The following is a 27,361-nucleotide window of genomic DNA, read 5'->3' on the forward strand; positions in this document are numbered from 1 at the left end:
AAAAGCAGTGATAAACATTTATTTTCCTCAGCTCTATAAGTGGACTCTGGTGGTTCTTTGCTCCACATGTTAGTAGGTGAGAAGGATCAAATTAAGGTCAATGGTTCACCTCTAAATTGACTTATTCCCATGGCAGCTGGCTCTCAAATGAAGTGCCCATCTTTACTTGAGATTCCACATGACGTGAACTTGACTCCTCACTACAAAAGGACTGCTTCCAAAGACCAGCATCTCGTGAAGAAAATGTGAGCAGAAGCTATCCTGATTTCTGTGACCTGGTCTGGACATTGCAGGGTCACATCTGTTATTTTACCATTTTCTTCAAGTGTGTGCAATTTTAAAGAGCTGTCCAAGTTCAGGGTGAAAACGTTATAATTCATAGAGAATAGATGTGGACAACAAAGCTCGTCAAGGTTGCACAGGGAAAGAAATATTTTGATGACTATCTGTGGAATATGAAATTTGGGCTCATTCCCTCATTGTCCCAGGCATATTCTCTAGTAGGGCTTGATTTTGATGTCACCATGGTATTCTTCTTTTAGGTATCCATGTAGCTCCCATTGTGACTTCCTTTACATCTTCACCAAAATATTTTTTCCTCTGTAAGTACTTCCCTAGACAAGATGTAAAAATGTAACACATTTTCCAGGTCTACTAATTTTTTGAAAAAGTTCTCAGTATGTAGATTCTGCATGTTTGACATATCTTGTTATTTGTTTTCTCTTCCATTAAGTTAAAACAGTAGCTTCCACATAAGCACGGACTTTGTTTATTTCGTGTATTGTTCTTTCCTTGGTGCTAGAAGATTATCTGATAATGGAACTAGGACACAGTGACTACCTGCTTAAGTAAAACAATGTACAGCTTCCCTAAGAAATGGCTCTGAGCCTGGGCCCACATTTACCCAGTTTATTATATGCTAACCAGTGTCAGACATATCTCTATTATAAAATTATTTCAATATTGATTATTAACTATGATGGTTTAGAATAACTTGATTTGGGAGGCGATCAGCAATGATCTACCAGCATTCCACTTCTTGTCACTGACTAATGTCACCTCTCCTTGCTCCCCTACAGATATGCAGAACTGACTACTATGTACATTCATATGTACTATGTACATTCAGTACTCTGGACCACAGTGCTTCTGAATAGACGTAGGAATTGTATCAAGAGAAAAGAGAAAATCACAGGCCATACCCAGGAGACAAGATGTCACTCTAGCAGTGAACCGGTAGATGTTAGCTTGCTATTCCTTCTACATTGCCTGTCATCTGAGATGACTGACCTGAAAGTCAATTGCAAGTTTGCCTTTGCCTTTTCCCAATAGGGATCAATGTTCACAAATGATGTACAGTGACTTAGAAAACGGAAAGAAAACATTTAAAAAAAACCTTATCATTACCTCAATTATTATCTTATAGCTGATTGGGTAATCTTACTATCCTTGGGGAATGACCTTTCTCCTTTCAACATTGTTCATGAAACAGACAGTCACTGCGTTTGCTTGTTAGCACATTCTGCAGAAGTGTCTGGAAGAAAGTAGTGACATTTCAAAATGGATTAATCAAGGATGCTTTAAATTGGATGCGTTCTTGAATTTCATTTAAATGTTACTTGCTATAGATTACAAGTTTGTATCAGGCTGACATGCCCTGGACCCCATTATCACACATAAAATTCCAAAGGTTCACAAAGAATCTGTGCTAAGATGATCTTAAAGGACAGTTCTCTGCATGTAGTGATTAATAATATTATTTTCAGCTAAAGGAGAAAGAAATAAGGTCCACCTGTCCTAGCAGTTTTAACCTGGCGGACACTATGATAATAATGGCCTAGATACATCATCTAAGTCAATTCAGCACACAGACTTGCATTATCTCTTCATCACATATACAAGGACGCTGAGTCCAGAGTTACCTAGCAAGGGTGGCCTTGTTCTCTGTGTTTAGGGCTGTGTGGGACAAATGGGATCCCAGAGTCCTGGCAGGGATTCTGCTCCCTTAAGCAGGGGTGATGAGAATGAAAGAACTTCACATGCTTTAATTCCTTCTGAGACTAAAGAAGAAGAATATAGACTACTAATGTAATTTATGGACAGAAGCACTTTGAATTTAAATGAAGCAACGAATGGCCCCTTTGATTGGCATTTATATTTCCTTTTATAGAGATCACATTGAGTTAGTGTTATAATTCGTGACAGTTTTGATTGTAAAATATATGGGACTTTAAGCTCCCTGGAAGAAAGAAGAGATGATTAATATTAATAATGAAATACTAAATACAAAACAGATATGAATAATATGCTTTATATTTATATAGCTATTGTCTTACCTTGTTGAAAAACACTATATGCTTTATTGTTAGAACTTCAATAATAAGACACTATGTTATCTAAACCACATAAAAGAAGGCATCCAACCTAATCCTTAAATCCTATTAATTTCTTTACTCACATTACAGAACAAAAACGACAGCCATTTGACTTGACTATTCAAACTGTTTTCAAAGCAATGTGACTGATTAAAGACATAGATTAAAATTCAAATAACTTGGTTAAAATGTTTAGACACAAAGCCATTGGGAGTGTCAAGAAAAAATGTGGAGATCTAAAATAAATAATAAATATAAATGAGAAAACAGGCAAAGAAAAGTAATGTTATATCAAAGATGTGAGCATGCTTCTTTGTGTGTGTGTGTGTGTGTGTGTGTGTGTGTGTGTGTGTGTGTGTGTGTCTGTTGTCATAGGATGCTGAGCGAAGCACCTCTGGGCTGTCAGCAAAAATACAGTTCTAATAAGAGTCTGTATTGTTATGGGGGAAACTATTTCAAGAGAAAAAGTACATATCTTAGATTATATCTAGCACTTGGAAAATTGCAAAATGTTTTATCACCTCCATTTCCTACCCCTTCTCTTCCCTCCCCATAACCATAATCAGGGCCAAGAGGAACAAGGCAGAAAAAGAGATCAGAGACGGATGTGCACTGTTTTCAACTCAACGTAAGCTTCGTCTTCACATCAAACCGGAACAGATCAATAGGTACAGTAAATGCCATAGTTAACAGGTTTTCATTCAAAAACTATTTGAAATACTTCAAATAAAAACATAATGGATACATGGTTTAAAAATTAGTGAAATGTGGATGAATATTTTTGAAGCATGAAGAAAATGTGACCCCAAAAGGCATCAGTTTATACATTGTATTTAGGAAAATCCTTAACTGTTTGAGGTGGGATTCAATTTTAATTGGTTGTATTTTAAAAAACAGAGAGAAAGGAAAATATGAGCAGCTACATAATTTATATCACTGTGACCATTCTTCTTAGAAAAACACCTGTCCTATTTTCTAAGATGTGGGAGAAGCTATTGACTTGATTTTGTACTTAGGTTGATCGAGTTGTCTTTCGGCCCTGGGATTCTGATGACAGATAAAGAGACAGCCTCTCCCCTTCTATTCTTTCTAAGTTTGTGGTGGCTCTTGTAGTATAAGCCTCTGATGTTGTATACCTTATCTTTTGTGAATATAACTTTTAACCTTTGCTTTATAAGTAAGCTACCCTTAATCTTAGCAATCGGGAGGCAGAAGCAGGCAGATATCTGTGAGTCTGATGCCAGCCTAGTGTACATAGTGAGTTCCAGGATAGCCAGGGCTACAAAGAAACCCTGCCTCCAAAATAGATAGAAGATAGATAGATAGATAGATAGATAGATAGATAGATAGATAGATAGATAGATAAATAGATAGATAGATAGGCAGACAAAATGAAGTGAAATGAACTAAATAAGCTACCCCAAATTTAACAGATTAAACTAATAGTTACTGATTCAGAATTCTGTGGGTTTGCAATTAAGGCTGGTAAGCCAAGACATTTGGGGCTGTTCTTGCCTAACTCTCCTGTGCTGCTGCAGGAACCCTGGCAACTGTGCTCTGGCTGAGTACAGTCGTATGACACACACACACACACACACACACACACACACACACACACACACACACACACACACACAGGTTTGGCAGGCTGAAGGCCGAAGTGTACCTTTTGTGTACCTGCCTTCTCCCGAAGGCTAGCCTGAACTCCGTTACCTGCTTATTTAAGTGCGCAGCAAAGGGCAAGAGTCAGCATGCAAACTCCTGGCAAGCTTTTCCTCGAATGTCATTTGCTTCTGTCCCACTCACTGCTAAAACAACACATATATCTGAGCCGAGAATCAAGAAATGGAGAAAAGGACATTCATTACAGGCAGAACTTGTAAAAAAAAATTCATGACTTCTTTCCCTTTGCATCCTACCACAAGTTCACCTTTATTGTTGGATGGGGAAGGGAGGGACCATATTTTCCTTACATACAAGGTAGCTTAAGGAGCAGAACTGCAGCTACAACATTTTACAAAACATCCTTTGTCCTTTAAGGAGGTCAACTGTGGGTCTGTGTGATGATGCGCTTTGAGAGAGAGAGAGAGAGAGAGAGAGAGAGAGAGAGAGAGAGAGAGAGAGAGAGAGAGAGAGAGAGAGAGAGAGATTCGTCTCTCCAGCTGATGTGACAAAAATGAGAAACCACATGATACAGAGAAACTAGGCAGCTGGACATTGTGGCTATGAAAGCATGCGCATGCGTGACGATGATGCATGCGATCAACTCGCCTGTGCTGCTCTGTTACCCAGTTTTCTATTTCTCCAGGCAAAGGGGAAATATTGAATAATTATAAATAGGCTTTTATAATTCAGTTGTGAAGTAAAATGGTTCAGTTAGTTTTTATTTATTAATTTATGTAACCATCCAAAGGCATTTTTTACCTCACGCAGTGCCTTCTATTGTTTCTGACACACTCTTCTGTGACCCTGACGGCAACACAGAGATGTCCTTATGCTACGATCTCCCCAGCTTTCATGTGGTGCCATTTTTCCTGCAGGGCTCACTGCTGCAGAGGCCACTGAGAACTGGAAATGCCCTTTGAAGAGCCTGGGATGCTTAAGTGATATTTAAGGCTCTGTTTCAAACCAGTTTTGAAACTGCAAGTTCCTGTGCTGTTGAAGCTGTAGGTGTTTCCAGTAGTCTCAAAGCCTTACAAGGGATTCCATAATAACTTTTTTGAGACAATAGTTTGGTTTGGGTTTTGTTGTTGTTTTGGTTTTGGTTGTCTGGTTGGTTGGTTGGTTGGTTGGTTGGTTGGTTGGTTGGTTGGTTGGTTAGATGGTTTTTCTGTTTGTTTCCTTTTGTTTATCTCACTCAATAATTTTGATGGTCCTAGCTCTGGATCCTTTGTATCAACTGTATCAGTTACCCAAGGCACAAACTATACAATAACATAACCCATAATCTTCTAACTCTATCTGTGAACTGGTGCTTATGGCACACATGTTCCTGTGGTAAGTTGTTGTTAGTGAGGAACCTACGTTATTTTGACTATATTCTCTGACATATCTAGGTGAAAGAGCTCCACGCCTTCTTTTGATAAAGAAGGTGGCCTAGATTTGAGAGAGAAAAGTAGAGAGAGCAGGAAATCACTCAAGTTTTCTTGAGGCCTATGCTTAAGAAAAAAGATTTTATTTTAATTAAAAAAATATTTATATATTTGAATAGTCTGTCTGCATGTGCACCCAAATGCCAGAAGAGGATATAGGATCCCATTACAGATGGTTGTGAGACACCATGTGGTTGCTGGGAGTTGAACCCAGGACCTCTGAAAGATCAGTCAGTGCTCTTATCCACTGAGCCATCTCTCCAGCTCCCCACAGTATCACTTCTATTTAAAAAAATTCACTGGGCAAATTCAGATTCAAAGGCTGGGAAGTAGACTTTACCTCTTTATGAAGATAACTGGAAAGTGTCATCATATATATATATATATATATATATATATATATATATATACATATATATATATACATATATATATATATGTATATATATATATATATATATGCTAATAAGGACATGTGATTGGAGCTATCTGCACAACCGCTCTAACTACCACACACTCAACAACTCTGAATCCTGGGGAAGGAATAAGTTTGCAGCTCAGACCATTCCAAATGCACTTTAGAGAGATTAATTTGGAGCTCTTTCTAAAAAGGTAGAAGATGAATTGACTTGGGAGGGGATATCAGGGATAGGTGTAACCATGGATGTGGCCTTTGTTTTAATGCATGTGATATATCATGAGGGCACAAGACAGGGATAGCAAATAGACTGCATGCTGTGTGATCGATTTGTAGTAAATGCCTGGAGTAAGGTGCTGGAGAGAGTTATGTGGCAACATTTCTGGGTGAGCTGAGCCCAGAGCCTAGAGAGATTGACCATGTCCACTATGGTCACTGGAGGGAGAAGTGATGGCACCATGATGGTATAGGCTGCCATCTCTGTTCCATCAAGAGCAGTAGACATGAGGTCAGAGTCCTCTAGAAGCAATTAGTACAATTAGAAAGCACTGCTGAAGGGAAGCTGTGAATGTCAGAAAATTCGGAACTTTGGATTTGGATTGTCAGTGAATTGTTAGGTCATTTCTAAGATCATCTATTTAAAGAGTGGGCTTAAGTATTTTATAGATCTTTGTCATTTTTTAGCACACATACATAATTTTCTGTTACTTTTCAATATAGCAAAAGATACACCAAAGCATAGAAGCTATAATAGGCTCTGTGTACCCCGACATTTGGTATATTATCCCAGCCATCTTTGACTTATGAATCTCATATCCCAAGAGCCCAAATGCCTGCCAGAGTGACAGATAGCTTGCATACTATGTGTTCTGTGCTTTTCAAGCACACGCATGGCCAATGCTAAATGTGGAGTTTAACTCTCCACAAATGCAGTAGGGGATGCTTTCTTTTTCACGATTTTGTGGGCAGAATATTTTAACATAATTCTTAGCAACTTTTTTCTAATTCATTAAGTTGAGAATTTGACCTTGTCTTCATAAGTACTCTATAACTTCTTTCAGCATACATGGATTTACAGTGTCGCTGTTCTCCTGCTTTGGAGCCACTAGTAAACAAAATAAAGGTTACCACAACATGAAGCACTGTAATGCTCACACTCCTCTGTCTCAAACCCTACCTGTCTACCCAGTGCCTGGCAGCCAGGCAGTACATGCATTTGGGCTACACTGGACAAAGGGGGTGACAGATGGTGTGAGATTCAACCTTGCCACTTGGAAGACTGAGTAACTTAAAACTTCTGAATTGCTTGTTTCTGGAATTTTACATTCAACAGCTGCACACTATGGTTAATAGCAGAACAATGAATCCATGTGGATAAGGAGCAATTGTCATATTCTGGATATTTCTGTGAGGCCATTTGGATGAGATCAGCATTGAAATGGACCACTGGAGGAAAGAAGATGGTATTTCTCAATTTTAGTGCTTTTCATCCAGATTTGAGCAGCACAAAACGATCAACCACTGAAATAAGAGGGAATCACACCAAGCCAATAGCCTTTAAGTTGGGATAGTTGTTTTAATTTGCCTTCAATTTCAGATGGAAACCTTAGCTCTTCCTGGGTTTCCAGTGTTTAGAATATAACTACACTCCTAAGTTTCCTGGTTTTTAGCATAAGGAATACTCATAACTTAGAAACACTTGTAACTGATAAAAACAAATTAAAATCTAGACAGGTAAAGGCAGCATGGTTGAGAGTGTCTTAGGTGGAGGCCGGAAACTCTAACAGGGCATGCTGGTTTCATATGCCTTCTCATCTCCTATCCATTCCTGGAAGCTAAAAGCAAGGACATGACTAACACTGAGAAGAGGCACTTAGACACCTCATGGTTAGGCCAACTAGACTCCTTAGCTCATCCTTATCACACATGTCACACTGATTCTGATATAAGTCTTTAAAAGGCCTCAAACCAGCTCAGTGGCACTCTACTTCAGACCTATTCTCGTTACACAAAACTCTGTCCTTCCCCTCTATCTTTCTAGTTCCCACCTATAAATCTAGAATAAGCTTCTCCCCAAAATTCACCTTCTGTGGTATGTAATTTCTCAAATTCTCAGGACAAGCACCCAAATCCACAGGCTCGAGGTAACCTTGGTAGCCTGTGGATTTCCTGGGCCCTAGCTCCCTGACTTGAGTTAAGCCTACCTAAAGGGAGAGGAAAGGATTCCATTGAACTGTAAGCCACCTTCACATTCCCCATATCTGTTTTCTTCATGCTCATATTGGAGCTGTTGACTTTCCAGATCTCCACCTTGCCAGATGACTCTGAGCTCTTAATGCTTCTCATAGTCTCATGAACTCATTCTTTTTAACAGACTTTTTTTTTTCTATTCGTACCTTCTTACTTGGGTTCTGTGCTCTTGGAGAATACTCATGGACTAGTTTCACTAACATCCTGCTTCTAATAGGACGTGTGAATAGGATGGAATGAGATACTCTGGGATCTTTCAGATCTTTTCCAGAGCCTCTCACATCATGTCTTTGCAGGAAAGCTTATTCTAAGCTTCTTTATAGCAGTTGTCCCCCAGGAGATGACATTCCAAGAGGACAAGCATTACTTAGATCTCTGCTTCTGTCATCTTTAATAATGTCTCATTGTCTCAAGGAAATGTCACAGCCAAGGCGAAGGTCAGCATGGAAGGAGACCACACAAGAGCATAGATGCCTGGGCGGGAGTGTAATGTGAACACTAAAAGCAGTCACTTTGGAGAGAGACGCATAAATTCTACCTGGGCATGTTGTCTAAGATGTGGTCTATTCAGTCAAAGTAGGAAATGCCGATGACAAGACGTTTCTATAGCTCAGAAAATATGGTTAATCTAAATAGACACATTTAGAGATTAGATTATATAAGCTGGTAGTAATACATATTCAACAGTCTCTGCAACCTGGACACCAATCAATCAGAACAGAGTTTTGCCTTTAGCCTCAAGGCAGGGTCTCAGAAATCTGTAATGCTAGAGGTTTTCCCAGAAAGGGAAGCAAGGCAGCTGAACAATGGGAGGGTCCTGGTGGGAAGACAAAGGTCAGTGGCTGTTTTCCCAGCTGGTGGGAAATATTGCAGTCAGTTTGTCCAGACTGATGTATAAAAACTTCTGTAAGTTGCCCCTTTCCTCTGTAGACCACTCCCATCAAGAAGAAAATCACTAAGAGATTTTAGGAGTTACCAAGACTTATAAATGAGTTTTAGCATCAACCAGAAACATAATAGCTGAAACCATGGGTAATAACATCACTACCAGGGTAGAGAATTAGGCTAAACCATAGGTTGGGCCAGTGTTTATCTACTTCAGGCCTATAAAAGTCATATTTTTATGTATTCAACCTAATTCACAATGGTATAAGAAGAGAAATTGTGGAGGGGGCAGGGAACATGAGAAGCCCTCAAAAGGAAATGAAAGAAATGGCTGGGTGAAGGCCAAAGGAGAACTCCCAGTGAGAGGAAGGGAGTGGAAAGGCTATGCTTGCCTTAAACGACAGGGAGGAGGAAGAGAGACAAAAGGCCTGCTGTGCCTTTTGGCTTTGGCAAGGAAGAGCCTTTTGGAGACCTGGTAGGCTCAGTGTTTGAGTAAAGGTCAAAGCAGTTGTGTTTGAGATAAATCTTCTGGGGTGTTGTTGCGGAGGAGAGCCCTAAAGAAGTCTTGCCTGTAGGCACTTGTTTTTAACTTGACTTTAAAAATGACTAATTTTGTGGCAGTGTGTTATTTGCTGTAGCTAGTCCCTCTAACAAGTAGGATGTGACCATCACGATTATTGAATTAGTTTTCAAGGACTTGAGAGCCAACTCTGCCAGGCCTTGACTCTTTGTGTCAGGCTGTGCACGCTTCTGATACAGGGTGTAAGGCTCAGCCTCTGCCTGGGTTTGAGTCTGTCTCTTTTCTCCCTTCTAGTCTGACTCAGGCTCTTTCTGTTTAACTCTACACGTAGACATGTTACTCACATACAGACTCTTTGTCCAGACTGGCCTTCACAAATCTCCCAGAAGTTCTTTTTCCCCTTTGTAGAGTCGGGGAGATAAAGAGAGGATGACTCCACCGTGTGTGCTCTTTACTGTCATGACCTTATGATTATGACTGTACCAGCTCCTGGGTTTCACAATGTTCCTTTCAAGAGCCACAGAGCAACATCTACAAGTCTCTGGTCATGAGTCTTCTCCTAAACTAAGTGTCCTTCTTTTCCCTTGCCTAAGGGTAAAAGGAGCCTGAAACTTCTCATCTCCATTTTGCCAGATTACCAAGTAAATATTGCTCTTGGTTCACTGGACCCCCTTTAAAATTGTCAGTGAACAGATTTGCACTTGTTAAGAGTGTAAGAGTTTGAAATGGTAAGTTTAGAATTATATTTGAGGATTTGCCTGACAGTAGAGGGAGGTAGAGGGGTAAGTGATTGTGAACAGCCATAGGCTGCATCATGGTTTTATTTCTTAATTTCTTTTTTTTTTTTTTAAGATGAGAAAGGGCTGCTCATATTTTATGATCAACAGAAGGGACTCCAGTTTGCCAACATGTCACCTTTAACAAATAAAGTCCCTTTAGTACTAGAGCTAGTCCATCTCTAGTGGCTGCCCTCAACCTTCACCAAAGCTGGCAGTTCTCAGCCCTAGACATATTAGACTTTCTGGGAGCACTTACAAAATCCTAATGGCTGAACCCTACCTTGACACACTGATGCAAATTGTTCTGGGATGCTGTTATAAGTGAACTGTGTTCCTCTAAAAAAGGTACATGGAAATCTTAACTCCAAGTTCTTCCAACTATGACCTACAGTTGAAATAACATGTTCATGATTATTATTTAAAATGAGGTCATCAAGGCAGGCCCTAATCTTCGATGACTAGTACTCTTCTGAGAAAGAAAAATTTGATCCCAGAGTCAGATAAACCTAGAGAAAGGCATGTGTGAAGAGACTGTCACATGCTGGTTAAAGATTAGATCAGTGCCATGCTTCCCCAAGCTGGAGAATATATGGGGATAGTAGCTGCTAGAGATTAGATGAGCGAGAAAGGACCTTTCACCTACATCTTTCACAGGAGACATGATCAGCACATCAGTTTAAATGGAACCTGTGCAACAAAAAATTCTTTCTTTTCTTCGCATGTGTGCATACTTGATATGTTTGCATGTGAGTATGCATCTTCGCATGCATGTGGAGTGTGCCTGCATGCCCGTCAGTACATGCATGTTTGTAGGACAGAAGTTGACACTGGGTGTCTGTCTCAGTTGTCTTCCATGCTACAGAATTGAGGCAGGATCTCTCATTTGAACCCAGAGCTCTCTGCTTCAGCTAGTGTACAGAGCAAGGTTGTGCCTGGAATCTTGGGTCAGCCTCCTCAGCAATGGAATTGACTACAGGTGCTCTACCCAACATTTCCATGGGTGCTGTGGACCTGCACTCTAGTCTTCATGTTTGTTTACCCAGGGAGTCAGTATTCAGTTCCAGTTTCTACTTTTCAGAGTCACTCAGTTTGTGGCACTTTGTAATAACAACCCCAGACTATTAATATAGAGGGGCTTGGTATGACATTGATAGTATTGAAAGTTTACTGAGGTAATTCTGATATGCAACCTGCATTGATTTTCATTATGACATCTCCTATGGAAGGCACCAGGTATACAGCAGGTCCAACCTAAATAGAAAATAATGTCCAAATTATGTTCTGTGGACACAATTCTCACAAAGATATTCTTTATAACAGTAACACACTGAGGGATTTAAATACTTATTTATGTATTTCTCTTTAAGTCAGGGCTGAACAATAGAGAAGAAGCAGTTGCTGTCTTGCTCTTCTGCAATTTCTTGCCTGGATGCTCATTTTCAGAATAATTTCTCACCATGAGTTATGGGATGCTAGAATTGCCATCATGTTTGCTTTCTAGGTTTCCTCATGCTGTATCTTTTGGACAGGGTCTTGCACTCATCCCTGTTGGACATTATCCTGATCATTTATAATGTAACATTTCTCTTATTTGTCAGGTTACTTAGAATTCTGATCCTGTAACCCAACTTTCTCATTCTCATGCTCAAGGAGAGTCCCCAGGACAATTGAATTAAGAATTATATGAACTCCAGGAGGAATCAATTTTGGAGAAGATCAGATAATGGAAGGTTTATTATATTATATACCACATTAAAGTGCATAAAAGATATATGGTCAATGCATGAATTATACAGACAGTTCTTTAAGTGAGACTGGAAGATCAGCATTTGCCTAGACACAGTCTGAAATGTAGACTCTTGTCTCTATCACTTAACGTGTTCTTCCAACAGCATCAGTATCCTCTGCAAGGGATAGCTGGTAGGAATTGCCCCCCTCCTCCCAATTCATGGGATAGAATATTGCACAACCATATTTAGACCTAAGGAATTTCGAGATGCAACTACATATGAGGTCGTTAGGGCAGCCTTTCATCGTCATGATTGGCTTTTATCTTAGAAGAGAAATTCAGATATAGACATGCATAGGTCAAAGAACACGTGAAGATGGAGGGAGAAGATGCAAGTGGCCAGGTAATAGCACAGGAGAGGGCTCAGATAAAATGAGCCTTGCTGATACCCTATATCACTAAATCTCTATGACTGAGAGAAATAAAGTTTCATGCCTTAATTTGACCAGTTACGTCCAGTTTGTTATCGAGATCATAGTAATCTAATCCTACGAAGTTAGGATTGGTGTTTTAACATCATCTATATGTAATTCCTGTATATAAGAAATACTAGTTTAGGTCATTTCCTTTAAAATTGGGGGGCGGGGAGGCACATAAGAGTTATATTTAGAACATATTAAGGTACAAATTGCTAGGCTGCCCAACCAGAGGTTCTGATTCAGCAGATTTGTATATCAAATAAGGTTTTTGTGCTTCTGCTGGGCTGTCAACACCACCTTAATGTCCCTGTGGGAGCAGCACTAGAAAACCAATTAAGACTCCTGGCCCTATACTTCCTACATTAAAGCATGGGCACAGGAACAACAAAAAATTCTCAGGCTTAAGCTTGAACTGATGGTCAGCAGGTCAACCTAATGCAGACAGTGGGGCCACAGGTATCTGGAAATATTCTCTGGTGGTTATTTCAACATATTCTCAAGAATATGATCTCACTGGCTCGAAAGCACACAGGCCTGCACAGTTGTGAGGTGGAGGAAGGAGAATCGGGAGTTTAAAGTACCTTCATGCACACAGTTTCCAGACGATTGTGAGCTACTTGAGACCCTGTCTGAAAAAAAATCAAACTAAACCAAACCAAACCAAACCAAAAATAATATTCTTAGAACTACAAAACATCGGCAAGGGGTAGAGATGTAGCTCAGCATTATCATACTCGACTAGCACATGCAGGACCTAGATTCAGTTCTTGGCCGTAGAGAAGAGGAAGGAGTAAGAGGATGGAAAGGAATAGAAAGGAGGAAAAGGAGGAGGAGGAGAAGGAGCAGGAGCAGGCCGGGAGGAACAAGAGGAGGAGCAGGAGGAGGAGCAAGCTCTCCTGGAAGATGTGATTGTGGCACGGTTCCTAAAATGATGACTTTCAAATGAGAGTGACAAAGAATCACCTCACTATTAGCCTGACTATAGATTTTAGTTTAGTCTCAGGTAGGGACCCAGAACTTGCTTTTCTTAACAAATTCCCAGGCGATGCTTGGGATCTTAATTCAGAGATCACATTTAGGCAATCGCTGAGTTAAGCAATTGGAAATGATTGTGGTGTAGATCTGACTTCTAGATAGTCTAGATCTTCTCATTTGGTATATACTATTGCTTAGCCAAATGTCACTCATCTATACGCTTTCTCTCTTGCTCGTTTCTCATATTGAAATTACAGAAAGCTGAGCACTCACTTTCTTCAGCTTCTCTGCAGCTAGGAGCCAGCATGTGTCCGTAAAACAGAGTTCCACTCAAGGAGCCTAAAGCAGAAATCCAAGGGGCAAGGGCAGCTCTGTGAAGATCGTTTCTCTGTTTAACAGCACTCCAAGAACTACATTGGTTCCTCCCTGCCTCTGAGTGTGGATGATAGCCAAAAATTAAGCAGCCTTCTTGGGACAATAGACGGGGCACAACACAAAGATGACAGAGGCCAACCAGGGACAGTGAACCAGTGCTAAGAACCTTTACCTCCAGATGCTACTTTTTGTAGGACACAAAGCTTTCTGGCCTGAACCACAGTCGACTGGATTTCCTTTTACTTAGAGCTAAAGTAATTCAGAGCTGGGTGGGGAGAGAAGAAGAGAAAAACAGAAGGACACACCCACACACCCCACACACCCCCCAAACACATACAGACAGAGACAGAGGACTTTTTTCTTTTAGGTTAAAATTCCAAAAATAAAACAAAACAATCCCCCAATCACATAATAATCTCAGCAATAACTGTAAACTTCCATCTTCTGTGACCATTGTGATAAACTGGTGTTTTAACCTGCACAAACAGAGCAAACTAATTAAGTAAATTTAGCATTTGCAAACATCTTGCTTCTCCTCCCAATGACAATAAAAGAAAGCAAGGCAGAGAGATGAGGATGTACAGACATCCGCCAGCATTTGTTAAGTGCAGACTGTACACACCACGTTCTTCCCTAATGAGCTATAGTTTAGGCAAATAAAGCTGTTCATTTATTGAAGTGCCTCTGCTTAATTGCACCAGTAATCATTAATAAACAAAGCTCACTTAATGTTTCCTAAGAGTTTGACCTTGACTTTGTCTTTCTGTCCTACCCCAGACTTCCATATTTGGTCAACAGATTCCTTTAGAATTCCTTTTATCAACATGGAAATCACTCTCATCTGCTGTTTTCCCATATATGTCTACATAAGAGGATGTATCCATGAGCAGGGAGACAAACAAAGATATTCACAAACAGACTCAGGAAAAAAAAGGGGGGCAGGTATAACTTAAAACACTCCTCACAGATGTGCTCACTTCTGAGAGACTGCTTTGCTCAAACCTCAATACAGCCTGAATTTTTATGGTTACAAAATAGTTTCTGAGTCAGCTTTTAATCTTATGTTAATGAGACCCCCTACAGTCTTGGCGCATACCTTCAAATTAAAGATTGATCTATAATTAATAAGGCTCCGTAATGCCAGTACCTGAGACAAAAGCAATTTGGGGGCAGTGGGTTTAGGGAAGAGTTTAGTGACAGAATTTGCAAGTGCATGCTTTTCACATCTGAACTTGGGCTGGATCTTGGTGACAGTAACAGGCTTCTCTGAGGAGTAAGACAGCTGACATAAGCTTGTGGTAGGAAATGGGAGAAGAAGGGGAAAATAAAAAGGAATGAACTGTCAGCCAAGGTTTTTGTTCTTACCAAAAACTTCCCTGCCCACAGCAAGTTAGCCTAGTGCCTGAGTAGATTTCTACCTCAGCTTGAGAAACTTGTTTGCCTCCCACCTTTGACTTCTTGGGAGCCATCATGCCAAAGAGCCCCTAGTTTTGCCGCTCTGTGATTTCTCTACTCAATTGTTTTACAGGCTCAAAATTCCCAGTGATTGGAGGAGAGGAACCCTTGCTGGTTAATTAAAATCTAATTTTCTATTCTATCATAATTGTAGCAGCAGAAGGAGGGGGAAAAAAAAGCAAGACTTATTATCCTAAAAATGAAAATAATCCCCGGACTGCTCCGGCTTATTATGAGCTCTGTACTACAATTTGTCTGAAATTTAATCAGTAGAATAAACATGGCCATGAGCTCTGTGAAATCATTTGTTTTAAAGGCTCTAAGTGAAGGGCTGCACCATTTTGCTCAGCGTTTTCTAGACAGCCTGTTTAGAGACTTCTTGATGAAGACAAGGAAAAGAAGACAGAGCTGGGTCCATCTGTGTGTGGAGGGACTTGTGTGTGGCTCTATTAGCATGCTTTCTCAGTTAGTGCAGGACGTCACAGTGGATCCTCTGTTTAAGAGATGATCTGGAATCATTTCTTTAAATCAAGGGGAAACAACAATTTCAGTTTATACTGCATTTTCAGTATCCATGCACTAGTGGAGAAGTGGGGTAGCCGAAATGAGACATACAGTCAAGGTTGGATGGGGCATCAGCAGCTTGGGTTCTGAGCACATGACCTGGTGTGTGAAGGGTAGCAATGGCAGGGTGGTGACCCAGCACTTTGGGCTTAGAGGTGGCTATCCCACTGTAATTACTTGGTTCACTGGATCTAATAGGAAGCAAGAGCTGATCTTTGCTTTTAACTTTTCACCGAGTCATCATGTAATGAAAATGTTTATAGCTCTGGTTGTGTCTGTGGGAAGACATGATATGGTTAATGGTGGACATGTGGTGAATTTCAAATTTTCACCTCATGTGTCTATGTCCTGCAGGTAAAGTACAATATGGTACACACTTATATTTATTGAAAGTATTTTTTTTGTTTGCTTTATATTATTTCTATGTGTTTTTCTTATGTTCTGAAGGCCTGAGTTTAATCTCCAGTGCAATAAAACAACAAATTTCTTACATATAAATATTATATTATAAATGATATATATATTATTACTATATATGTGCATATTTACACCTCCATGAGTATGAAAATGTGTATACGACTACTTTTATGTATAAAAATAGCTTTGCTATATGGTATTATGAATGTTTTTGAGGGATATGTAATACATACCAAAATATCCAATGCAGAGAGATCACATTTTCTCACTGGATAATGATTATGTATAATTTTAATTTTTAAATATTCTTTGAATATAAATCATAACTTTAAACATGCTCAGCAGGTCATTAATAGAGAGGAAAGCCTTCATACTTATTGGGCCAGTTTCCAGAATTATTCTTGTCTTGTTTTGATGAGTTGGGGTTCCTGATTTTCCTGATCTCAAGTCTCTAACTTTATCTCAGGTATGGAGTGCAGCCAACAGTTCGCATCATCTTTGAACTGGTCTTTCTTCCTTTCCTCTGCTATCTGAGATTTTCCCAAGAGTTTCCAGGGTCCCTTATATGCCCCTGCTCCTTGTATTAATTGATGCTAACAGGAATAAAATATTTGCATGGCCCAACCCTTTACATCTTTCATGGCAAATGAACAATAAAGTTGTAACTCTAATTAGGGATTAGCCCTGGATCTGTGATCTGTCTGGTTCACAGGATAACAGGGAAAATAGGCAAATTCTACATTTCTAGGTTCCAATCTTGCAGATCCTAATGTAGTGGGATAATTGTAGGCAGAAGGAAATACATTTTTGATGAGCCTATAGGCAGTTATAGTGCTTTTTCCATAGGCCACATTTTGGGCTGGGGTCTGATTCCTCTTAAAGTGCAAATCTCAAACCAGCACAATTAGAAACACCAATAAGCTCCAGACTTAGACCACAGGCATTCCTACCACACACCAAGTCGGAATCTGGGAACATAGAAATGTCAGTATAGTCAAGAGAACATGGAAAGTGGGGGGGGGGGGGCACTCAGTAGACACTTATGTGTCAGGTGGCTGTGTCTGAGAGACACTAAAGGGCACAGTGACTGAACGGAGCTCTGCACCTTCGCACAACACTCTAGCTCACTGTTCAAAGTGTGAGAATGAGCACCAGGAAAAAAAGATGCATTTCGCAGGAATTCAGAAATGAGCTGCTAAGACTGAGGCATAAAATCGGATTGCCTGGGCATTGATTTATAGTGAAAATCAAAGCATGTGAGAGGCAAGGGGCAGACAGCATGGAGCAAGGCTGGTCTCCCTGGGAAGGCATCAGGGAAATCCAATCAGCTTAGCAGGTGACTGGCTGAGGAGAAATATGTTCATCAGGAATTAGGGACAGGGGCTGTGTCCCCAGGAAACCAGCAAAGAGAGCTTCTGCCTATAGGAAAGTCCAAGAATTCTCCTTCCCTGAGTTCTATGGGGATAGAAACAGCGAGTGATGGCTGTCTGCCTTTGTTACTTACTTCTACAGATGAATGGCCCATTTCCAGTCAAGATCTATGGAGAGGAACTGTCCACCAGCTCACCCATTATGCCTTTGATCGTGTTAATTTCCAAGCTTAGCTTTAAATAGTTCAATCCAGTCCATCCTCAAGGATAATTTACATATAATTTACCTAATGATAATTTACATATATTTTACCTAATTCCGACACCCATTCCCCTCACTCCCATTGAAAAAATTATTTTCAGTTTCCAAAGAAAATCCAAGACTACAAAGTTGCCCAGATTCAATTTCCTGGATGATATATACCTAAATTCTGGTCACTGTGAAATACTTAGAGACAGAGTTTCTGTATAGGTAACCAAATTAATATAAGTCTATTATGGTGGTATAGTTGTATGAAAAAGAGAATTCTCTGCCAGTGGCCAGAGAGGCAGGAACTTCAGGTGGTAGCAGCAAGCCAAGAAATGTCAAGGGCTAGAAGCTGAGAAGAAGGAAGGACTCTGCTCTGTTGCAAAGGCAACTTAGTACTGATGGCACTTTGAGTTCGGATTTGTTGCTTCTAGAGCTATGGGATTAGGTAATTTCAGGAAGACAAAGCTACTCAGATTGTGGTATTTAATGACAATAGTCCCCCAAATTAATAGAGTATTTTCTTACCCTGTGCAATGTTATTGAATTTGCTGTTAGAGGTGAAAACTGGTGGATCGCTCCCAGATGCCTGGGTTGTCTCTGTGAGCATGTATTTGGAAGACGTCGAGTTAATTTATACTGTTTGTCTCTATCTAATATTCCGTGGATCCACATTCTGCTTGCTGTATGGCACAGAATAGAGGTGATACTGGGGAGTTGCCTGACTGTCTCCCAGCGCCGCAGCCAGGCAGGTGCTGGGCTTTGGGGAAGCACAGAAATACCGTTCCAGGAGTGGAAAAACAGTCTGAGATGGGGAGAAGCCAAAGCTCTGGTTTCCAGACCCCTGTGCACCCAGTCATCTCTGGGGTGCCGTATAGAGGAGTGGGAATGAAGGATGGGAGCACAGACTAGATATTTAGGCATTGATGAGTCTCGAGGAGTTGGGAGCTGAGTCGGGGCCTCAGGCTGAGAATGGCATCTGGCCCTGGGCTGGGGAAGGAAAGGGGGGCTCTGGCTTAGCTCTGAGGCGATTGTCCTTAGCTTGGCTGTGGTTGTGGCACAGAAGAGAGGACTTCTGTGCAAGACATAGGCTGAGGCTCAGTAGCCAAAGGTCCTCTCTGTGCTCCTCATGGCAATTCTTTATGAAAAAGACAGTCCATGGTTCTAAACTGTTTATTGACTGTTCATCATGGAAAATGGATACCAACTTCTCAGGGTAGAACCATGACTAAATACCTTTTGCAAGGAGGAATTTCTTGGGAAGCATGGTTATTAGCTAAACTCTCAGGGCTTCTAGGTTCCTCATTCGTATGGAGAACTGTATTCTGGGTGTACTTGACCAACTTAGAGAGCATGGCACGTGGTGTTCTAGGTCAGGAATCTGGCAGGGAGCAGGGAGGTGCCTACTATCTCAGGTGCCTACCAACTCTCCAGGGTCTCAGACCCCTCTACCTTATCAAGCTTCCTGGCATGGTTTACTGTCCCACAGCATTTAATTGGAATTGATGGAAAAAAATACCCCAATTTAGGTCTTGAGGTAGTGCTGCCTTCTGATGCACTCTTTACAGTTTCTTGGAAGTGACATATGGATATACACCCTAGCTGTTCACATCCTAGTTGGGCAACCTGCTCCTAGTTCCCAGCAATAGTAGCTTTGTCTGCTTTACAGTTTCACCTCTCTGCTATCCAGTGATGCTTCCTAGGACCACTGCAAGCAACACACAGTTGCCAAGACATAAAAGATTTATGTAGGCTTAGTGTTTTTCAAAATCTACTTTATTTAGAGTTTTAAAACACTTCAACAACTCCCCTTCTATCCTACCGAACAGAGGCAGGGGAGAAAAACGGTTAATAGGAAAAGGAAGTTGTGAGCATAGTTAGAAGTAGTCCTTCATGGTGATTCCACTGTTCATTGTCAGGATACCAGGAGTCACATTCAATAGCAAACACCAGGCTCAAATCAGTAGTGGCAGCATGATGCAGCAGGAAACAGCAAGGCATCGAAGCAGACAGAATCAACCAGAATCCCACAAGAAGTTCTTTGGCACATTTCTCTCTACAAAGTGAAGACCAGGGAGGACCAGCAAAGCAAAGCATTGTGCAATGTAGCAAAAGCCTCTTCTCACTGTTTGTGAGGTTCCATTTATATTTTTTCTAAATATCACTTGAGAAAGTGTCTATTTTCTACAAAAATCACATCCCTCTCACAAGACAACATCCAGAAAAGCATCCATGATACAACTGTGTTGTTAAGAAACCAGAAACTTCCTCTTCAGCTCTAGGTACCCAACCTCAGACTTAAGACTGGCTACTTGAAAGGCTATGTTCATTCTATGTTAGCTCCTATAGGGGGTAAGAAACAGTATTGTCTTTTCTTGGATTTCCACCAACAATGAGTGTCCCCAGCAAAATTCTTCTTGGCAGTAAAGTAAATTATTCTTTGCTCTTATAGATTCCTAGAAGATGGGTGAATCTAGCAGTGTGGGAAGTTATGAAGAGAGATTGGATTTGTGATACTCAGTGTTCCTAAGGCTCATGTTCATTGGTTTATGCACACTATTTTTAAATCTTCTGCCTGGATATGTATTAAGGTTATTCTTGTACAACTTGACCTTGAACATACAGCAGAAATCTTTGAGGTCAAGTAACACAAAGAGACTGAAAAAAAATCCCAATTACATGACGCTTTTCAAGAACGTGAGGAGCAAGAGGGTGGTTTTCTGCTTCCATGTACTCTTGTGGTACTCTGTACTTCATAAGCACTCAATGATTTTGTAATTGAGTTGAATAATTGGAAATGAAGAAATTGTCTTGTAGAGCCCCATATTGATAAAGTTTAATGGATGAGCTTTTACTGTGAAATGCATGTAACAAAATAGAGCATTACAGTCATTTTAAGCATCCAATTAAATGGCAGTAAATATGTAACAAAATGTTTTATAGACATCATCACTCTTTTTTAGAATTATTTGTGCTATGAATTAAGAAATTCTGTATCCATTAAGCACCAATTATCTATTCCAGTCCCCTGTTCTCTAGCCAACTTTCTGTATCTATGAATTGTACTGCTTTGGGTACAAGGTTATTGTTAAATGTCTCCCCAGAATACTTGTATTAAAGGTTTGGGCCCATGGCAAGGCAATATTGAGAAGAAGAGGTCTTTGAGTCATTAGCTTCATTATTTGAAGAAGACTATGGGATCTCAGCCTCATTTTACTCCACCATACCCCACCACTGTGGTTCTTGATGAGATGTGCAGCTTTGATTTCTCACACTGCCGCTCCCCATGATATATAGCCTGCCATACACCCCTAGAATGAGGGCAATCAATCATGGCCATAAATTATCAAAACTGAGAGCCAAGAAACCTTTTCTCATTATAGGTTGGTAACATCAGGTATATTAGTATAGTGATAGAAAACTAACTAATAAATTTAGTGTCTGCAATAAGTGGGATTCTTCAAACTTTGTCCTTTTGTATAAGGCTTCCTTAATTTGTAGCATACTATCATTATCTTTCCATGCTATATCATATATCGGGTTTTCTTTTAAAGTGCAATATTTGTTATCTATCTATCTATCTATCTATCTATCTATCTATCTATCATCTATCTGCCATCTATCTATCATCTATATCTATATATAACTGGTAGATATAGACATATAGATTTATAGATATCCTATCATTCTTATCAACTCTTCCACTAGTAGATACTTAAGTTGTTTCTACCATTTAGCTACCATGAGTAAATCTACTGAAACATTGGTGCACTGTACTTGAGTCCCACTTTCAATACTTTTGTGTGCACATGAAGGAATGAATTGCTGTACCACATACTCTTTTATGTTTAATCTTTACATGAATCACCAAACTATTTTCTACTGTGGGTCCAATTTTCCATTGGAGGTAAAGTTAAGAATGAATGAATACGTTGTGTTGGAGAGATGCTTCTGTGGTCTTTTACAGAAGACTTTAGTTTCATTCCCTACACCCACATTAGGCATCCCACAGCCTCCTGTAACTGCACTTCCAGTGGGTCTTGTCCTTCTGGTAACCATAAGCTCCATTGGAAGGTGATCCAGGAAAGGAACAGTGTGAGAAGTCTGAGTTCTTGGGGGAACACTCCAAGAAAACAAGACAAGAGTCTGATGACCACAGTTATTTCAAAACACAGAACTGTTCTTGGAATGAATTTTTGCGTTCCTCCCAGGTGTAGTGGATAGAAGTGAGTTTAGTTTAAATTACTTACTATTGATAATTGTTGTTATTCAATTAAATGTTTAAATGATCCTTTTATAAACCTCTTTGGAAAAACATAGTTTTACCATGTGCAGCTTGTCCTTGTATTTCAGCTTGAACTTAAACTCATGAAAACTTTATTTAATGATTTTTCTTTTTCTTAACTCTCAGAGTATAAGTTGTTTGATTGTCTCAGTAAAGTTCACTATTGCATTGGGTTTTATTCTGCCTCATTTATCAGCTCCTAGGTCCCACCTCCTCTAGAGTGGTGGCAAAGCATCTTTACTCCAGTACACACACACACACACACACACACACACACACACACACACATACACACACACACACACACACACACACACACCACATACACACACATACCACATATATACATTCACACATGCTCTAAAAAAATTAAAATAAAATAAAATTTATAGATATCCTATCATTCTTATCAACTCTTCCACTAGTAGATACTTAAGTTGTTTCTACCATTTAGCTACCATGAGTAAATCTGCTGGTAGATAGATGGTAGATAGATGATAGATAGATAGATAGATAGATAGATAGATAGATAGAGAGATAACAAATATTGCACTTTAACAACAAAACACATTCCACCATCTTCTGCTTCTGCTGATACCTACCTTCTTGTTTCTCAGATGGCCAACACATCCCTATGTGAATAGATTGCTAAGACTTTGTGACAAACCCACCTCTGTGTCTTTCATCCATGAATAACTCCTTGTCATTCTTATTTATTGATTTTTTTTTGAAAACCACTGAACATTTTCCAGGTTTATGTAAGACTGTGAAAACATTCCTATCAGGAGTATCACAAGTACCAGGTCTGGGCAACACCGACCTGTGCCTTGGGCCTTTGATCACCTAGGTTTCAGGGGACATTGTTAATAGCATAATGTTGACCCTAAGTGCCCAACTTTATGGTGATCTCAAAATCTACAAAAACAAACCAACAGATAGTCTGTGACTAGATGGCTAGTTCCAAAGAATCCTGTTCTAGATGGTGAAGGCCTGTGTCAAGAAACGAAACCTAAAACATAAACAAGAATAATTGCTGATAGTTTTATCCTTTAAGAAAAGTGAGAAATAGTATAATTTCAGTTCACCTGTTTGATTTATTGATTGTTTTTTTGTTTTTTGTTTTTTTTTTTTTGTTTTTTGTTTTTTGTTTTTTTTTTTTGCAGCTTTTGAGATCACCATAAGGATTATAACTTTGGGCCAACATTGTGCCTTTGAGGACTCCTTAACAGTGTCACTTGAAACCTAACTGATGAACTGTTTTCATTGTTAGAAAACCCTAGATAGCATCAACAAAACAGAGTTTTCCTTCTTCCTTAGCTGACTCTCCAGGAGACATGTTTCCTAAGGTGTCTGCCACAGTTCCAAAGGTCACATTGTCATTTGACAGTATCTTGAACAAAAAGCAAAGAGTACCAAAAACTTATCTTTTCCTAGAATATGTGTGCCCCATCAAGACTCCCCTTTTAGCCTATGGACCATATACAATTGCACTAATCTAAACAAATCAGAGGCAAAAGTGACATGACTTCTCTGGTGGGTTTAAATGACTTGTCATTTGAAGGGGCTGCACACATTACACCATAAAAAATTGTCCAGGCTGTTCTTAGCAATAAGGTAGGGAGAAGTTACTTTAGGCTGGAAGCCATAGCAACAAGCCTGAGAGAGCAGTTACTTTCCTTAGAATTGTAAAGGAGGATTAGTAATTAGGAAGTAAGGAAGAAAGGGGATTTGTCACAGCAGAGAGGAGGCAGCCACCGCTAAGCTTGTAATAAGCAGATTGCAAGAAGAAAATGTTCAAATGAAGTTCATGGGCCTTCATTATAAATGGTGAGTGATTAACGACATTGCATTTCATTAAATTTATGAGTCGTACTTGTTATACAACACATCACTAATAAATAACGGCGGATGGATTAATATTGCTGTTCTCCATCAATATTTTCACGATGTCTTTTCACCAGAATTAACTGTTGCCAGGAGAAAAATCAACCGAAACCCTTCAATGTTGATGAAGCAAGATGACTTAATCAGCTCATTCTAGAAATAAGAAGGAAAGCAGAGTCATTATATAAAACCCTGACCAGGCGCTCAGCTTCTGACATCCGGAGGAGAAAAGGCAGACCGCTCAACCTTCTCCTTGTTTAATCCCAGGTATAAGCAGAGCTCACTGTATGAAAATTGAGTCAGTCTCTGCAGGAGCCATAAATCTAACACCGCTCAGGTGTCTCCTGACCCACACTGTTTCTTCCACTGACCGATAGCCTTCCTACATTTGCTAGTTTACATTCCAGTACTCCCAGAGATAACATTTACGTCTGAAATGTCTCTTCAGGGTTCATATGCTAGAGGCTGGATCTTATGCAGGCAATGTCAGGAGGGGCCTGGATCAAGCACATGTCCTCCAAGGGTTGAATAGCCCTACTCTTTCTTCTTCCTCTCCAATCCCCTCTCTCCTCTTGATTATTCTCCCCCAGCATCCCCTCTCTGCTGCAGTGAGGGTGTAGCTTCAGTTTGCCATACCTCCTCTTGCTGATCATCTTCGTCACCACAGGCCAAGCCCCCAACGAACTGAAACCTCAGAAACAGTAGCTACGAAAAATCTTCCCTTCTTTAACTTGATTTTTTTCTCAGGGATTTTGCAACAGCGGTGAGAAGTATATAAAATATCCTTTCTCTAAACAAAGAATAATGCACTTATCTTGACCTCTAGGTATTCAATATATAGTGCTTAGTCTGGAGGTCAACACTGGATTCAGTAACTTTATTTCTCAGCAGTCCTTGTAAACAGGCATTTTACATAAATCAGGGATCTTGTACAAAAACAGAGGTATCCTCCACTTCCAGTTAGTGACATGTAGCGGGACACTAGCATGCAGGGCTGACATACAGGAGTCCTGGCCTTCTCGATGATTGGTTGGGTTCTTGCCCAGTACAGTAGGCAGATTTCCAGACATATTCTTAGAAACCAAGGTAGAAGCTGTCAGTTTGGCATGGCATTATATCTGCTTTATTTGCTGAATAGTCAGACAGGCTCAAGGGTTGAGAACATAGCGCCCCCCCTCTCAATGGGAAGAGTTTAAAAGCATTTGGGTGCCATGTTTTGAACCCACTATCCCAGCTTGAATGCCATATCCTTAAACAGGTCTTGTACAGCTGCCACTGCCTGGCCCACTGTAATCATTCTCTTGCTACTTTAATTTTTCTTCGTGGCACCATTACCTGAGCACAGTGTATAAACATAGTTCCTGAATTGTCTGATTTCAATGTTGCTTGCTCGTCAGTAGATAATTTCTACAAGAGTATGAAAGTGAAGCATGTTGTCCATAACTGGGTCTTTACATACTCTATTCCCCAAAACACTTAATGCACAATTAATATTTATTGGGTAATGAGTGCTTGGAATGTTTTATCGTGTAACACCTCTGGCAGATCATAATAAGGATTATAAACTATTCATTATTAATCACCATCCTTGATGTTTCTTTAATAATTTGGTTCTCACTCTTGCCATTCCCACATTCACCCATGAATGCAGCTCCTTTGTCACAGATTTACAATGTGAAGTCAGAAGTCAAAGAAGTCAACGCTACACAGAAGGGATTTTTTTTTCTTTTTCTTTTTCTTTTTTCTTTTTTTTTCCAGCTGAGCCCTGCCTTATGGAAATTCACCAATATCCTGTCATACAAATTCCTAGCTCTGACATGAAAAAATTGGATTAGGAAATCGTGAGGGAAGAGATATTCATGAAGGTGTAGCTTTCTGAGTGCAAAGGAGGAAATGCCTTCCTGTATTTGTTACTGTCCATGGTTATAGAGTTATTGGGAAGCAAACAGTAGCGGTGCATCGGAAATTCTGAGAAAATGGGCTGAGTGACTTATTGCCTGTTGGTCCAGAGCCTGCAAATCTGTTTTTGAAAGCACAAGCGGGATAAAGCTACAGAATAATACGTTGCTTTTTACCTGCTCCAAAGTCCTTTATTGGGTCCCAGGAGGGAAACCTGAGAGAGAAGGGAAATAACAGAAACTCTCCAGCCTGCTTCTGTGTGTCGCAGACTGAGAGCAACAAGATAGATAGGCATCCGGCTTCTATTTTCGTCTGAAATTAGTGACAAGTCTCCTTTAATGAGGGCAGACCTTGCTATGACTGTGCATCTCCATTACTTCTTGGAATCAAATAAAGTCAATTAAAATCATTGCATTTCAGATGGGAAGCAATTCGCAGTCTTTTATTAGCAGCACACTGGTGTTGTTTTCCTTTGTCACCACGGTAGCAATTAACAGGCTTCTAATGGCACAAAGGTGGGTGACAAGCAAAATGGGTTGTTAGGAAGGTGGTTGTGTTCAGACCGCTTCAAAGAGAAACAGTCTTCTAAAGTTATCAGGTGGCCCAGAGCCACGTATTTGGGCAGAGGGTTTATGTTCTAGATGGGGAGTCATAACTGGGTAAAGTGTTGGACATTGGTGGCACCCCTTCCAAGTTCTGTTGACATTGTGGAAAAGGAAGTGGAAGGAAGCGGGAGGATGAACAGGAGTAAAGTGAGTCTTCACTGGATAAGATACTGATTGTCTAACCATGAGTCTTCTGCTGGATAGGATATTGATTGCCTAACCATGCAGACAGTGCTTGCAATATTCTTTACAATGCTGGTGAAAAACAAATGGAAGAAAAGAAAGAACAGAAAAGAGGAACAGAACAGTAAGAGACTGACTAGATGAGAAGTGAGTTTATAGGTTTCTATCCTTAGAGGATGAGAAAAGGTAGAGAGAGGGGTTTGGGATCCAAGTGCATTGTATACAAGTGTAACATTGTCAAAATAGATCTAGTATCCTCCCCATGCCATTGACCGAGTTATGTGAGTATGTAGAGTTTCCTCTGGATGCTGAGCATAGCCTCTAGTTTTAAGAATCTAGTTTATCTCAGTGTTTTCCAAGTATTAAATAATATAAAGCAGACACTGAAGCTAGTGAAAAATAAAAAAGTGATTTTAGAAGTTCTGATTGTTATAAGGTACAGCTTGGGGATTTTGGTGAATAATTTTGTGTGTTGTATTTTTAATACATATTGATTTTATTTCTGATTCTATTTTATGTATAGCTATACTTTATGTCTTAGCTATAAAAGTGATGGTCTTGGATTGTAGGAGGAA

The 27,361-nt window shown here is 40.0% G+C and overlaps 1 long non-coding RNA gene across 1 annotated transcript in view; it reads left to right on the forward strand.

Annotated features, from left to right (window-relative positions):
• The first annotated feature begins 513 nt into the window (after positions 1 to 513).
• Positions 514 to 27,361, forward strand: part of LOC102636024 — a 73,340-nt gene continuing 46,492 nt past the window's right edge. The window contains exons 1-2 of the long non-coding RNA XR_866776.2: positions 514 to 1,236; positions 2,942 to 3,043. This is a non-coding gene — a long non-coding RNA (uncharacterized LOC102636024). The remainder of the gene's footprint in view (positions 1,237 to 2,941; positions 3,044 to 27,361) is intronic.

The sequence above is a fragment of the Mus musculus genome, chromosome 2 (assembly GCF_000001635.26).
Source record: "Mus musculus strain C57BL/6J chromosome 2, GRCm38.p6 C57BL/6J".
Lineage (NCBI taxonomy): Eukaryota > Metazoa > Chordata > Mammalia > Rodentia > Muridae > Mus > Mus musculus.